Source organism: Pezoporus wallicus, unplaced genomic scaffold, assembly GCF_028554395.1.
Source record: "Pezoporus wallicus isolate ANWC-B61680 ecotype Strahan unplaced genomic scaffold, APGP_CSIRO_Pwel_v1 contig_6484, whole genome shotgun sequence".
Lineage (NCBI taxonomy): Eukaryota > Metazoa > Chordata > Aves > Psittaciformes > Psittacidae > Pezoporus > Pezoporus wallicus.
The window spans coordinates 3,037,876-3,053,841 of NW_026638903.1; the positions used below are offsets into that span (position 1 = coordinate 3,037,876).

The following is a 15,966-nucleotide window of genomic DNA, read 5'->3' on the forward strand; positions in this document are numbered from 1 at the left end:
CAGAAAGAAATAGGTACATCTGGAAAGAGCATAATCCAGGTTGCCAGACTCTGGCACTGCCATGAGAAATAATCCTTTCTCAGGAAAGTACCAAAATGTGGCTGTCTGGTTTGCCCACAAGTATCTGGGCATTTTTCTTGGCAGGCAGGGGTACTGGCAGTTATCTGCATTTTGATTCCTGACCCAACTAGTGTCTGTTCTTTCTTTGCTGAAGATGGAAGGATACGCCTGTGGTTAAATCACTGGCCTAGGGATTAGGCAAAGTGGTTTCTACTTAGATTTTAGTCTGCATCCTTGGCCAGGTCACTTAAGAATTTTGAAAAGTGCTCAGCACCCACAAACAGGATCAGATTTTTCAAAAGCTCTCTGCTTCCACTGAGGCAGTGACCAGATGATCAAAAGAACTTTTCTGAAAATTTGGCTGCTGGTGTCATTGAGAGCGCTACTGGGTGCTGAGGAGTCATGAAAATCTGGTTCTCATTAAGGTGCCCAGATGGGAACCAAGATCTCCAACTAGCCCCCATCATGATGGGAAGACACCTGAGAATCTGGCCAGAAGTGATCTCTTGAAATGCTACACCAGGAACTTTCTCTGTGCCTCAATTTCCTCTAAATGAAAGTGATGTTGCCAGAGTCCTTGTAAGGATAAATTCATTAATCTACTGTATGTGATGTACTTGGATGCTTCTGCAGCCAGGAGAGGGAGGTGAGGCGTATGCAGTGTAACATCTTTCCAGACATACCAATCATCTGTGTAAGCAAGTGTGTTAAAGGGGCTGGAGTAGGAGTCCAAGAGTCAGCTTCACTCTATGTACAATTTGCAAGTCTTCAGGTTCAGGAGCTGCTGCTCTTCATCTTAAACCCTTGTTCATGAGTCAGGGCTCTGCCATGCTAGGGGATGTAACAAAGTCAAAAAGACTCACCCTGAAAAACCTTTGTGTTAAACAAAGTAGGACAGGGAGAATATATTGAAAAAAAAAAAAAAAAGATAAAGCTGTTCCATTCAGCTGTTTGCCTTCTGAACTCCCTGCCTGTTGGGTACAGTAATTTTATAATTTTCTTTCCTCACATGATATTCCTTTCCATTCCCACTAAGGCACTTGGTATTCTGGGGTAGTTTTAGACTGTTAGAATTTCAACTTCACAAGATTGGTTACTCTCCTTATACTAGATAGGCACATACAGTAATATTTTTTTCGCAGGTGTTTGGGGTTGTTTTTGTTTTAAGACCAGGGAACACTAACTTCAAAATGGACATTTATATATATATTTAACTTACAGTGGCCTCAACTTTGCTTCCAGATGGGGAAATCTGAAAGGTCCCAAGCCTCCCATGGTGCACACTGGAGCAGCCTTCCTTCTCTTTCTAAGCAGCCTCCCCTCACATGATGCAACATTTTCATTCCAGCTGAGAGTGGGGGCTCTCCCTCTTCCCTCCTTCCCCCCCTCCTTTTTAGCCTTCCAGCACTGTCCACATCTGTGCAAGCTAATGCTACCCAGATCCTTCTCAAATGGGCACTGAGGGCTGGCACGCAGAAGCAAAGCCCCCAGGCTGCATCTCTGAAACCCAAGAAACCTCAAACGCATTGTGTTTCCGTAAATGCTCCTCAGCTGACTGGGCTGTGGGGAATTTCTGCTCTTCCCAACCCTTGCCTCTCCTTTGGCAATGAGGTGCAGACTTTCAATCAACTTTCTGACTGCCTATGTGCAGAAATGGTATTAGCGTTAGAGTGAAACCACAACATGAGGGGCCCTGCCTGGCTGACGAGGAGCCCCTAACCACAGCTGCCCTTGGCCCAGGCCTTGCTTGCAGCCCAGCAAGGGTGAGCCGTCACCACCCCGTCGAGCTACGGCACCTTCCTTCAGGGTTGCAGTGGCGATGGCGCGGCCCAGCTCGGGCTGGGCTAACGCGGGTTCGCGCCGTGGCCGTTACTGGCTCAGGTGCCTAACAGCCGCTTCTTTTACAGCGTTCTAAACAAAAATGGGGGTTTTGGGGTTTGTTTTTTTTTTTAAAGTAGAACACAACATTATAACTAAATTGAATTCACTGACAAAAAACCCTGGTATCTTGACAGCTTTTCGGCATCAGGTACAACAGTTCATGTTTTTCTGGTCTCACAGACTTATGAGCAGTTGAGCAAGCAAAAATATTTTCCCTCATCATCTTTGGTGGCAGGAAGGAAGTGTTGTTGTGTCATGAGCAGCAAAACCTGTGGTGGTCTGTGGTGTTGAGTGCCCCTGAAAACACCAAGTTACTCGGCTTCATCTCTGGTGGGAGCTGAGGAAGCAGCTGTGTCATGGATGCAGTCATTTTGAAGGGTAAGGCTGTGTGTTTTGAGGGTCCATCAAGTTAAAATTCCAGCTCTCAAAATATGGTTGATGAATGGAGCATTGAATCACAGAATCACAGAACTGTCTGGGTTGGAAAGGACCTTAAGATCACCCAGTTCCAACCCCCTGCCATGGGCAAGGACACCTTTCACTAGAGCAGGTTGCTCCAAGCCCCGTCCAACCTGGCCTTGAACACTGCCAGGGATGGGGCAAGCCACAGCTTCTCTGGGCAACCGTGCCAGTGCCTCTCCAAAAAGGTTTCTGTTCACTTATTTTTTAAACACTGATTTTCATGAGTTAAACAGTAGAAAGTCAAAATCACATGTAGCAGAGAAAATGTCTCTCAGCAGTCACAAATTGAATTTGCTTTGCTTGTGTTTCCTTTTGTACTGTGTTCTTGAGAGCATTCAGCATATGAGTGACAGATGTGATGTTGAAAAAAGGGTGTTTCAAAAAGAATAAGATACTCATTGCAAGTGAATTCTGAACTCAGTGTAGGGCTGGAGTTTGTTCTTGAAATCTGAATCTAAGAGCTTTCTTGCCCTGACTGTGGAACAGAGATAATGCCATAAGAATCACATGCCAAAACTAACTGGTAGCTTGGATTTTAGATACTGAGTATTGCAACTTGCTTAAAAGCAATCTAGAAGTGAAATGCAATGAAGGTGATATTACAAAAGACAACTGAGCCAAGTGGAATTACTTTAAACTACAACTTTAAAGCCATCTGATAATTTTATAGCAGTACAAAAATAAAAAAATTACTGCTGAAATGAGTCTTTAATCAAGCAGCAATCTTTAATATTAAACAGTTTTCTTTATTTCCAGGATAGTATGAACAGTGTTTTTAGCTGAGGCTAGTAATGCAAGCTCAAGGAACAGTCGTAAAACTTTCCATGTTTCCTGATGTAGTAAGTTATGCCCAGATCTCCAAAAGATAATAATAGCCTGTAGGAGTTCCTAAGCATAAGAACTAAGAAAACCCCTGTTTGGACTTACTGGCATCAACCTGCTAAACTGAGCTATGCTGGTTGGAACTGGAGAAGAGCAGGAATTCCTGTAACAGGCACAGAACATCCAACTACTGCACCTTTTCTTTTGTGGAAGACAGAAATCACTGCTGCATCTTCACCTATATGCACATACAGAAAATCACTCTGGAGATCTTACTGCCCAGACTTGCATGTAACTTGTATGCAGAGTAAGAACTCAGTAATATCATGAGCACCTTCATTCATCACCAGAGCATATTTTTGGAGCTATTCAACCAGAAGGCTGGAATAGAATGGGACAGAATCCTTCCAGTTGTTGCCTTGTTAATTTGTGTTGAGAATTACAACTTAATAAATAGGCAGGGTAGCTCTTGTGAACTGACATTCAGCCTGTGAATTCTGTATTATAGTACTGAGTCTTGTCCAGTAATCTACAGCAGCATATCAGAAATTGTACCCACAAGTATTTCAGTCTTGGAATACATTTGAATGAAGCCAAATAATGATTACAGCTGTTTTTGAACACACAGCTAGATTTTGCTAAGCTCTGCCCACCCTCAGCAAAAGTCTTTCCATTCATTGGAGAGCTTGTGCTCTGTTTGAGCGCTCTTTTTTTATCCTAAGTTGACCAGAACTTGGCTTTGGCCCTTTAAATCCTTCTCCCTATCAACTCAGCAACCACAGAGGCAGTTTATTACTGAAAAGAAATCTTAGAATCAGTTTTGGCCAGCATTGTCTTGGAAAGTTCATTTTATTAACATGGTTTTGATTTTATTTCAAAAACACTTTGACAAGCACTGACATCTTTGGAACCAGTAAAGCACAAGAGACTTACTCCTAAAGGCCTAAGCTTTGCATTTTTCTGCAGCAAACAATGTGATGTGCTACTATGGTAAATTCAGTTCAAGCCACTGACTGAAAGGAAATAAGTACTGAGTGTTCTCTTTTTTCCTTCATTTTCTAAAATACGTTTTGTGTGAATGCTAGTGCTTGTGGGATGTACTTGCTTAACTACTCATCGCTTATTTGCTTTTTTATCTAAAGTGTGACAAATATATCAATACTGGCAACATAAACTTCCCTTACAAGTCTTCTTTTATTGCTCAACATTGACCTTAAGTAACTACCTCTTGACTTTTTGCTGAGATTTGCCAATAAGGGTCCTAGTTATGTGTTTTATATTCCTGTTCATCAACTGAGAGTTGTTCTAAGATCACCTAATTCATTTACAAAGAAATTCTGGGAAATAGCTGAGCGGGTTTTTTTTGTGTGTGGTGTTTTTTTCTTTTTTTAAGGCATGCTGAAAGAGAGTTTCTGGTTTCTTTGCTACATAGAAGAGCCTTGTTGTGATATTCTGCATTCACGGGAGCTCCACACATGGTGGGAATAATGGAAGGGCAAAACAGAGGTAAGTCATGTGCTGGGATAAGCAGACTTGACTGAAGAAATCTACCAGTGGTAAGTGGATAGTATTTGGTGTGTGTCCCTGGGGCTTTGCCATCTTCCAATCTGTCCCTTTGGAAATTATGTCGAGTAATTAAGAGACAGTGTAAGCATCTCCATTTCAGGGGCTGTAGTGTATTTTATATATATGGTGTTGTTTCACATCATAACACTGGGTTTTGTTAGAAACTTATTTTGCTGTCTGGAATTTTAAATTGTGAAAATGGCCAAATGCACTGCTTGAAGTTCCCTAGGCAAGCCCACAGTGAGCTACTGTCCACTTCTTTCTTTCCTTTCAGAGAGAAGAATGCAGCAGTATGTTGGTCTGGAAAGAGTAGCTGCTTTTTTAGTCAGCAGGAAACATATGCTGCAGATGTTTCAGAAATCTGGCTTTTAATATAGCTTTGATATCTAGTATGTCAAGTTATGACTCATTCTCCCTTTAACAGAATACGTTATGTGTATCCTATATGTTGCTGTGATGGATACTTAGGAACTGAAGTGAACTAGCATACCTGTGATCCAGGAGTATGTTATTTTCAGTACTATGGATATCTATTTAAAATAGAAATTCTTTCTTAAGTCTGGAGTATCTTTTTTTCATCTCAGCTTTATTTCAGAATGACTGCATAAATTGTATGACCTGTTTCTCCAGCTGCATAACCAGATTATATAGGCCTTTCCCTACAAGAATGGAAAAGAACTTTTTTAGGTTCTTTTTGTTTTGGTTTGTGATTTTTGTGATTTTATTTTTTTAGGGAAGTGTTTAGGGGATTTTGTGGTGGTTTTTTGAGTTGATGTCTTCTTGCTGGAATCATTCATCTGATTTTTTTTTGTAAATGTGGAGTTCTCAGAAGCTGACATTCTGAAGTGTTACAATTTGGGATTGCCGAGAATGTTGTCACAACTGGCCAGCTGTCTCTTAAACTCAGTGTAATGAACACATACACACTTTTCTTGGAGAGGTGGAAAGCCCAAGATGTGCATATGGTGTGTAACAGAAGGATACTCTAGCTGCTTGGTATTATGAATGGCATAGCTGCTAGCATGCTTCTTAAATCCTAAGTGGAAAGTTTCTTACCTCCCAGGAATTCCATATTACTTTTGAATGCCCTCATGTTGAACTCAGTGTAGTTGTTGATGAGACCCTATAAAGAATGATGTCCACTTACGTGCACAGACACCACAGTCATCAGTTTACAGCATGCAAGCAGCACTGGGAATAGAATTTAAGACCTTCGCCTCCGCAAACACAGCTGCTCATCTGGCTATAGGCTTTGTAGCCAGCAGAGGGAACTGATAAACGCTCTCATAGGGCTGCTTTATATATGTTTTTCTAACCAAGAGAGGGCACTGACTCTCACTCACTTTTGAAAAGGGTCTGTTACAAGTCACCCCTCAACAGTTTCACCTGCCATTCAAGAACAAACATGCTTACATTCATCTTGCTTTTGCTATAAAATACGGACTTGCATGAAGTTGTTTTAATCACCAAAAGATGCCCCTAGACTACATCGTGATATTAATCCCCTGCAGTGCAATTACGAGACATTAAATTCATTACACACCAAGACAATTACAGAAACACATCCAACATTTCAGGAGTACAGAGAGACCAAACACAATTGTTTACTGATGTGTACAGAGAATAGGCACAGTTATTGCACAAGACCCACAAAAAGCTTCAGAACCAGGACGCACCAATATATTTTTAAACACACATCGCTCCACAACTTTTGCTGAAGGAGAATTCTGTTAGTATAAATAATAGATCTCACTTTCTGGACGGAATGCCACAAAAAAAGCAACATCACTTGCACAAAACTCTAGAAAATGTAAATGGCAAAAGTAAGAAACTTTTGTACATTCAAATACAGGTACTTGTTGGTTTTAATCAGATAGAACCATCTCTAACGCTTTTTGTCTTTTCTTGTTCCTTGCTACAATAACTCAATTGAATCACTGCTCTTTTAGAAATTTGACTCTAGTGAAAAGTAAAAATTATCTCCCTGTAGAAAGAAAGAATGCTCAGCGTAGAATAACTGAAAGGCAAAAATAGCAAGGGAAAATACAGCGATATTTTAAAGTTTCAAGGATAAAATTTAATCTTTCCTTCCCTGAGATATATGGAAAGACGTACAATAAACAGAAATTTCTGCCTTGTAGATATGCTCATGAATGTATAAAAATTGTGCTACCTTCTATGGTAGGTAGTGACAGGACAATTTTTAGAATCTATTCAATGTTTCATACAAGACCTACATGAATAACTTTGCTTAAGCAGTAAAGAGATTTTCTTTGAGCTCTTTGCTGCTACTGAGTTACCAAGACTGAATTCTTAGTCAGATGTTGCCCACTGTTTCTGGTTCATAGCAGTGGACCTCAGTTTGCTTATCCTTCCAAGAGTGAACTGGTCTCCTTTAACCACAGAGGATAAAAAAGAGGTGGTCATTTGGTTGATTGATTATTTACCACCTCCAAGAATGATTGGCAAATCCTATTATGGGTTTGTAAAGGGTTTCATAGGAAGTTCAAAAGTGTTAGGAGGAAATTACCTCTCAAGATTTGGCACTGGAATTCTCCCTGCTCCTTCAGCCCTAAAGAGTCTTGCAAAGACAGACCAGCTGCAAAGGGGTGTGCTTTATAAGGCTGAATACAAAACGAAGCATGGATTGAAGTGCTAGACTGAAACCTGGAAGCTAAATCTGACTCTCTACCATGTATTTTCACTGTGACCATAAGAAAAACTGTCCATGTATTTAATATCAGTATGGTCAGAGAAAAATGTGTTTTTGCTTCACAGAGAGGCAAATAAATTCATGAAGATCAGAATGTCTCACAAGCAGTGGTATTGGCAGGCCTATGGAGAGATAAGCAGACAGTGATGTGTTTATCCTGTGTGTCTAAATACCTAGTATAACACTTTTGACAGCAGTTGGAGTTGTACTAGTGGCTTAAGTGCCACCAGTATAACTTAAGTGGCTAAATGCACACTTAAAGAACCTAAGTGCAACTGCCAGGAGAAATGGCTGAGCATACCTGCTTAATTCTGAACTGGTCTGTGGCTGAAAAAATAGTACAGTCTCTACCTTTTGCTTTTTTAAAGTGTTATGGTCATTACTCAAAAAAAATCTAAACTCCTTGTTCTTCTGCTTTTTCTTTTTTTTTTTTTTGATCGCAGTTGTAGCAGTATTTTAAGATGACAGTATTTTTATCTTAGTATCTGTATGCGTTGATCTTATAAAAAGGAGTTACAGATCAGCACAGAAGTCAATAAATGCATTCCTAGACATCTAAGTTCTCTTGGAGACCTGCTGGGTGCAGTTTCCCTTCATCCCCTGCTGTAGAGTGATGCTAAGCTGAATTATCTACTCAGCCTAAGAGAGAAATTGCTCAGAGGAGATTCTGATCGTAATTAAACACGTTCCTTTGAATAAGGTTTTTTTAATATGTCCTGCAATCCATTTTGCAGATGCCAGCACATCAAATTTCAGAGCAGGCTTTAATAAAAGGTATTTTGCTATATACACATTTCTTGTGTATAATGACAAATGCAATTTTTAATGTGTTGGGGTTTTTCTTTCCTTGAAAATTGCTCTGTTAGAGATTTTGATTTATCTGATAGATTAAAATACTGCGTGAACAGTGAGGCCTTATTGCCAGATTGTAGACTTAAATTCTGTATGCATTACACTTTAAAATCACATATCTGTGTTTTACAAGAGGGGTGTTTATAAAGATGGAAGGTAGGTTTGCTATGAAAATAAGATATTAACTAAGGAATGAAATTTTGTAGCTTAGAGATAAGACAAGAGTTATGAGGAAAACAACTGCTATTCCTGTCTCTTAAGGTCAGTTTATATGGTTTACCTGGATGCAAAAATAGTTTTACTGTAAGCCTGCTTTAGAAAGCACTGCACTTTTTTTTTTCTTTAATAGTTGCATTTGTGGTGGTTTGTTGTGTCGGGGGTTTTTTTTGTTTGTTTTTGGGTTTGTTGTTGTTTTTTTTTTTTAATACTTATGTAATCTTCCAGGAAATTAGTTGAAGGCAGCATTTTCAGTGTTTTTTTTTTCCCCCCATTATTTACAATAGGTAACATGCAAAATAAAGAAAAACTTTTAGATAAAATAAGCAGGAAAAGGCAATTTGAGCAGAGTTTTGCTGTTATACAGTACTGTAGCTTAAAATGTTGCAGCTGATGTGAGTACAGCTATATGTGGACATAATTTATTTTTAGAAAAGACTTTATTTGGGGAAGAGCAAAAAAAAAAGTCAATTTAGAAAGAGCATTGTTTGCCTACCAAGAAGAAAATATCACTCAACTGCAGAATGTATTACATAGTGTACAAAAGAACAATTTAGAGACAGCATTCACTACTTGCTTTCAGTAGTTCATACTTTTCCTCCTCTCTGAGCACTGGAGAGAGGCATTCTAGGATTAGGATTTCTGTGATGGAATTTCTTTAAACAGGTGACTGTGTGTTAAAAGTGCAGTGACTCACACAATGTGAGAAACTGGGACTATTCACAAGTAGGTTAATCTCTGAGGATGGACAGATGAATAAAGTGCAAATACAGTTATGAAATCACACTTTGTTTCAACCGTTCCAGTAGCTGTCTCTGAGGCACTTAACTATTCCTTCTTCTAGCATTAGGAATGCCTATGTAGGCAACTGTAGATAAAATATAATTCAAACTGATCTAGAAATTTCATAGACACACAAGGTCTGTTGTTCCAAGAAACAGAACTTTGCTTGTGAAATGTGTACTTTAAAACTGTTTGGTGCCAGATAGTGAATTCCATCAGCCTAATTACTGTACTTCTGTGAGGGCTTAAGCTTCATCAGACTTTTTATAAAGGCAATGAAACCTGTGAAGATACACTTCAGTCACAAAATTCTCTCAAGCTGCCTAGTAAATAGTAATAAAAACCAATTCCTTCCTTAAATTAGCTCTAAGTGGTTTTTTTTTTGGGGGGGGGGTGTTGTTTTTTTTTTTTTTCCTCCCTTTCTGTTTTTCCCCTCCCCTCAACCAGAATTTAAGGAAGCTTTAGAGTGTAGTTTATTTGATAACTTTGGCTGGACTGAGAAGGAGACTACTAAGAGGGGTAATGAATTGTTAGATTTGATCTGGGTATACTGATTTCTTAAAATCAATCAAAAACGGAGAGACCTTTTTCCAGCCACACAGTTTCCCATCAAGGTCTGTTTTTATTTCATTGCTAAACCAACAGACTATTACTAACTTAAATGTCAGATGACACTACATCTGAAAAAAAAAAAAAGAAAGCGGGGGGGGGGGGGGTGGGGGGTGGAAGCCAGCAGCACCACCCAGCAAGGCAGTGCTGGAGTTCACATTGAGACTTCCTCACAATAGCTGGTTAGATCAGAAACCTGAAGTAGCAGTAATCTTACCTTGAGTATACAAGATCCAAGGAGAGAAGATCACTGGCTCAAAACAGTGGAGGACTGAGAAAGTGCTCTGATCTGCTGCTAGTAGCATGCACTTGGCTTTTATGTGCAGGTGGGAGGAGCTGCTCCTTACGGTAGGTGGGCAGTGAGGATAGCAGGCAGACAGCTTTCAGAAGGCATTGTAGAATAGGTTTTTGCTCTTTGGGGAGAAGAGGAGAGAGGGAGAAAAAGGAAGCTGGATCGCGTTTACAGGAGAAATAGTGATGGATTTATTTGTTGGGGTTTTTTCTTTAAATATTTAGTTATGTAAAGATTTTTCTACTGTGTGTGTTCCTTAATCTCTGAATTATTCCAGTTACAGTCACAGTTACTGTACAATCACTGTTACATTAGTTACTACTAGGTCTCACTTTGTCTTTTGGAAGAATTTTTATAGCAGTGAGATACAAAGGCTGCTGTTTCATTTTCTAAGAAGGGAGAGCTATGAAGAAGCAGCCCTTGATCCTAGAAGTTGTTTGTTTACTCTGGGATTGAACTTCCTTTTTATTTCAAATGTCTACTAGATCTCAGCTCTGGAATCCTCCTAAGTTTCCATTGTGCTGAGCTACTCAGCTTTTCGTTGACGCAGCTGTAACATGTTCCATCTACACACTGACTTTCTAGCACTTTAGAGCAGTTTTATTGTTCCCTGTGTCTGAGTTCTAAACAATTTTCCCAACTGGTATTCTCAAAAGGCAAATGTATCCAAAAAGACAAACCAGTAGAAATATGCATTCCTGGTGGTTTCTGTGTAAAATTACTCATTGTTCATTTTAACTCATTCATTGCTTTCAGGGCACTGAGAATGGATGGCACAGTGTCCAGACACTGGCTCCTGCAGGTGAAAGAGACCTTTGTACCCATCTGGAATACACGAATTCTGTATTTCTGTGTGTCCCTACACAAGGCATCTGGGCCTGTATTTTTTTTTTGTCGTAATATATGAGTAAAACCTATATCATATTGGAACATTAGTGAGTGGAGGAAGTTAGAAAGAACAGGAAGGGGGCAAGGACTGGTATGAAATCAAGGGTGAGGTTAGAGGTACATACTGATTTAAAACCAGACAGAAAAATGAATGAGAACCTGAGTTCACAGAGTTGAGATAAGCAAGTTTGTAGTGAAGGTAACAGAGAGGCGATATGATATATGCTGCTTCTTGCACTAAAGGGCCAAACTGGTCAGTGGACAAAGAGGTATAAGATGCTTATAAAATCTGGGAACTTCTCTCAATATCCTGACTTGACTCTCAGTGTTAGACTCTTGTGTCAATATTTTAATATCTGAATATATATATGCTATGATCACTGTAAATAGCTCTCGAGTCACAAGATATTTATGATGGGAAAGATTATGAAGACTTAAGATAGATTCAGAGTAACCTTTCCTTCCTTATCTTCTTCTGTTCTCTTTACCATGAGTGGTATTTTTGGTTTTGGGTTTTGGTTTTTGTTGTTTGTTTTTTTTTTAATGTAGTACTGAGCTTATCAGAATCATAGAATGTTTTGGGTTGGAGGGGACCTTAAAGATCATCTAGTATCAACTCCCCAGATACTTAGTTGCATTCAACTTTATTTGGTTTTGTCTTTTTAGAAAGAGGCTTACAAATCAATTGCCCATCAACTTGAATGTCTGTTAGGTGGTAGAAGTAGCTGCCTAACCTTGGTGATACTTAAAACTGTCAAGCTGGAGAAAGGACTGGCTAATTTTGTTACAGGTATCATGTTGCTATTAGGTAGGGCAATTCTACATTATTGCAACTGATTGAGGAAAAAAATGTCATGTTATTTTGTTATTTCTGCAGCACTCAATGTATTTTTAAAGTTGTCATTAAGAAATGAGTTTCAGTTCTGACAAGATTACTGTGTGCTTTTAGGAAAGCTTCATGAAGTAACGGTAACATGGGTAACAAGTAAAGCAATGGTACAAGTTACTGCAATGTTTATGTAGTTGGTTTAGTTATGGCACATAGTAATGATTCAGTTGATTAAAAGATGTACGCAAACTGGAATTCTACTCAGCTAACATCTAAACAATCAGATGGGTTTGTATTTAGAGAAATCTAGGTCAAGATTTTCAGAAATTAGAAAGTGAATAGTACCCATTATGTGATGATTAAACTGTTCTTACTCTCTCAAAATTGCTGAGCTTTCTGTAGGTTCTTTTAAAATCAGTGGCTACTTCTATAAACTCAGTCCCTTCTAAAGATCAAGCTGTTTGTGTGCACTGATCATGTGTCCTACTATACTGCAGACTCAAGGCTAGCCTTGCCTTTTATACTTCTAGAATAAGAGAATTAAAGAAGTTTTTTAGTTCTTTCCTTCAATGAATGTTAAAGCACTTTATTACAGTATTAAATAAACATACCAATACATAAAATAAAGTATTAGACCTATGCTTATGTTTATTAAAGCACCTGTGATTTTCTAGTTACTGGATCACTTATCTTCCCTAATGAGATTTTTAGTAGATGAAAACTTTGCCAAAATATCTGTGGGAAATTTGATTAGGTCCACATAGGATTAACTGGATTTCAGGGCACACTGCCAGGCTGGACAGTAAATTCAGTGTGGATAGTGTGGCAGGAAGGGTTTTCACGTTCCTATGACTAGAAACAATGACCAACCTTTCAGTTTCCATCTGCCTATTAAAAATAAAGTTATTTTTTCAAGGGACACTTCAGTGCTCTAGCTCTCTTGCTCCATTCTTGCCCCAGAATGTCCAAATTCATTTGCCATGAGCTTCCAAGAATTGTTTGAGGCATCCTGTGCTTTTCAAAATCTGTATCAGGTTTTTGCTTTACTTGATGTTATGGCTACACCTCTAGTGCAATAGAACTGTTTGTAAGGGAATGTGCTTCATGAAGGTACCTTAGACTTGCATAGATTGTTTTACCAAACTTCTGGGAACTGTGCACATTCGCTCTTCAGTGAGTCTTCTATTATATTAAATTTGTTTCAGCATACAGAGTATATGGCAAAAAAACCCTTATTAACAGAGGTGGCATTTCACTCTAGGCCTCTTAAAAGGAGATAAGCCAAAATTCCTTCATTTGTTCCATAAAGAAGCTAAGTGATGACTCCTAGTTTGCCCTGAATGTAACTGAGCTAAAATAATGTGGCTGAATGTGTTAGTGGGGGATGCAGAAATTATCACCCTGAATAGATTGGAAGGTTGAACCTTTGCAAATAAATGATTTCTGTAGCGTCACAGCAACAGCTCTGGTAGGTGGCTGCATGCTATTTGGCTGTATTATCAAAGGAGGAGGGTCCCAAACATTTAGGTAGCATGGTGAAGATTAGCTATCAAGGTCAGGGTGTCAACATTTATTTTTTTTTAAAACACAAACCTGAAAGAATTAGAGGGAGACCTCCTAAGGTAAAGTGCGATAATACAGCTGCAGTAACCTCATGAGGTGAAAGTTAACATTTGGGGGTTTTGTTGTGATGTTTGTTGATATATAAATGTTTTGAACAGCCTACAGGTAAATTTCTTTAAACCTACACAGCCCTCATGTAAATATATTCTTTCATCTTATCTGATTGTAGGACCAAAGACACAAACAATTTCTCCATTTGACCGGTAGTGTATTCTATTAACCTATGGCTTTGAGCAGCATTGTGTCTTCTGTCATTCTTCCCATCATCGTAAGATTTATCCAAAGCCTTTCCAGCAGATTTGCCTTTTAAAGAATTAGATGTGACAATGTTGTAGTTTTTATAGAGCATTTTTGTTTGGTTTTTGTGTTGGTGGTATAGGTTGTTGGGGTTTTTTTTTTGGTTGGTTGGTTGGTTGGTTGGTTGGTTTTCTGTACACTAAAGATTCACAAACCTGGAAGGAAGAGTAAGGGGAGAGAGTGAACAGTTTTCAAAGGGCCAGATCAATTACGTTTGTTTTCTCAGTATACCAAGAATCTGACTGATACTGTCTTTCAGATTTGCACTTGTAGATTAGGGCCAGTCAGATGGTTTGGCTACAAAACTATTGTATGCCAATCCAATGTAGGATACAAAATCAGGATCTATTTTGAAAGTGCAGATACTGCATTCTAGATAAGCATACATTAAGGCCTGAATGTGCGTGTTGATGGAGCACATTTAAGAGAAAAATGCCTACCTCAACATTTCCTCCTGTATGCCAAGGTTCATTCTTTAGCACGTTATTTGATAGAGGTAGGATTGAAACAAGAAACAAACAAACAAAACCAACCCTACAAACCATACTTTTTATACAGCATGTTCTGTATCAAAAGAATTAGACCTCATAGCAGCCTTCCAATATCTGAAGGGGGCCTACAGAGATGCTGGAGAGGGACCCTTCATCAGGGACTGTAGCAATAGGACAAGGGGTAATGGGTTTAAACTTAAACAGGGGATGTTCAATTTAGATATAAGGAAGAAGGGTGGTGAGGCACTGGAACAGGTTGGCCAAATAAGTCTTAAATGCTCCATCCCTGGCAGTATTCAAGGCCAGGCTGGATGGGAACTTGGGCAACATGGTCTAGTGTGAGGCATCCCTGCCCATGGCAGGGGGTTGAAACTAGAGGTTTCAATCTTAAGGTCCTTAAGGTCTTTTCCAACCCAAACTATTCTGTGATTCTGTAACTAATGCCATTTTGTGTGCATCTTGGCTCAGCTGATTGTGTTTAGTATCGTGTCCATCAATGAAAAGGGAATGCAGTCAAAAGCTGCTAGTATTAGATCAATCAATACAGCCTACAGTTGCATCATTTATCTCCTGTATTTACGGAATTCCTGTATTTGTGGAAGCTCTGGACTTCCACTGGCATTCACTAGCTGATGTTGATGCTTACCATATCAAAACAGAAAAAAAACCCAACATACTTTAACAGAGTGACTCTTGGCAGTGTTTACTGAAAGATTGGATGTTTTTCTAGGTATATGATATAGCATAAGCCATACTAACATCTGAAGGATGGGGATTCACTTGCTGGGGAAGCAGTTCTGCTAAAAAGCAATGGCAGAGTCTTGCTAGACAGCAAACTGAATGTGAACCAGTAGTAGGCTGTGGCCGCTAAGTTGTCTTAAGGGCTGTAGCACTTGCGTTTTCAGAGAGACTGCAGGAACCAGTCTTGTTCATCCTGGGGAGCCTAACAGACAACACTTTCCAGTACCTGTGGGGAGGTTATTAAGAAGGTGAACCAGGCTCTTCACAGTAGTGGGAGGACAGCAGACAATAGGCCTAAGATGAAAGAAGGGAGGTTGTGTCTGGAAATGAGTAAAAAAATTTTCCATGCAAGAACAATCAGTGGCAGTGGAGCTGGTTATCTGTTGAGGTTGTGCAGGCTTCAGCCTTGGAGACTTTCAAGAATCAAGTGGATAAAGCCGCGAGCAGACTGCTCTGACCTCATGGCTAACCCTTCTTCAAGCAGGGAATTGATTCAATTAGAGATCTTCTCAGGTTCCTAACTATATTGTACAAAAATACTGAGTAAGTTTTCATGCAAGTGAAATTGTGCAAGAGTTCGTTAGCCGGGTTTCAGTTCATCTGTGTTCAAGAGATTGAGGCATTGGCCCAGGGGATGATCAAAGCTGATAAAGTGTCATTGTATTCAGATCTAGGGTTTGTGCATTTCTGAAAAATAACCGAGATAAGACATGGAAGTCTTAACTTCTAACATTTGACTGAAGATTAAATAAGACTTGTCTTCAGTTCCACCAGAGTGTGCTTGGTGGCAGTATTATGCATTCTGTGTGTGCCTTTTGAATATTTTTCTTTTAAATAAGTT

At 39.3% G+C, this 15,966-nt stretch overlaps 1 long non-coding RNA gene across 1 annotated transcript in view; it reads left to right on the forward strand.

Moving 5' to 3' along the window:
* Positions 1–10,176: 10,176 nt before the first annotated feature.
* Positions 10,177–15,966, forward strand: part of LOC130601222 (uncharacterized) — an 85,385-nt gene continuing 79,595 nt past the window's right edge. Inside the window, exon 1 of the long non-coding RNA XR_008972625.1 lies at positions 10,177–10,312. This is a non-coding gene — a long non-coding RNA (uncharacterized LOC130601222). The remainder of the gene's footprint in view (positions 10,313–15,966) is intronic.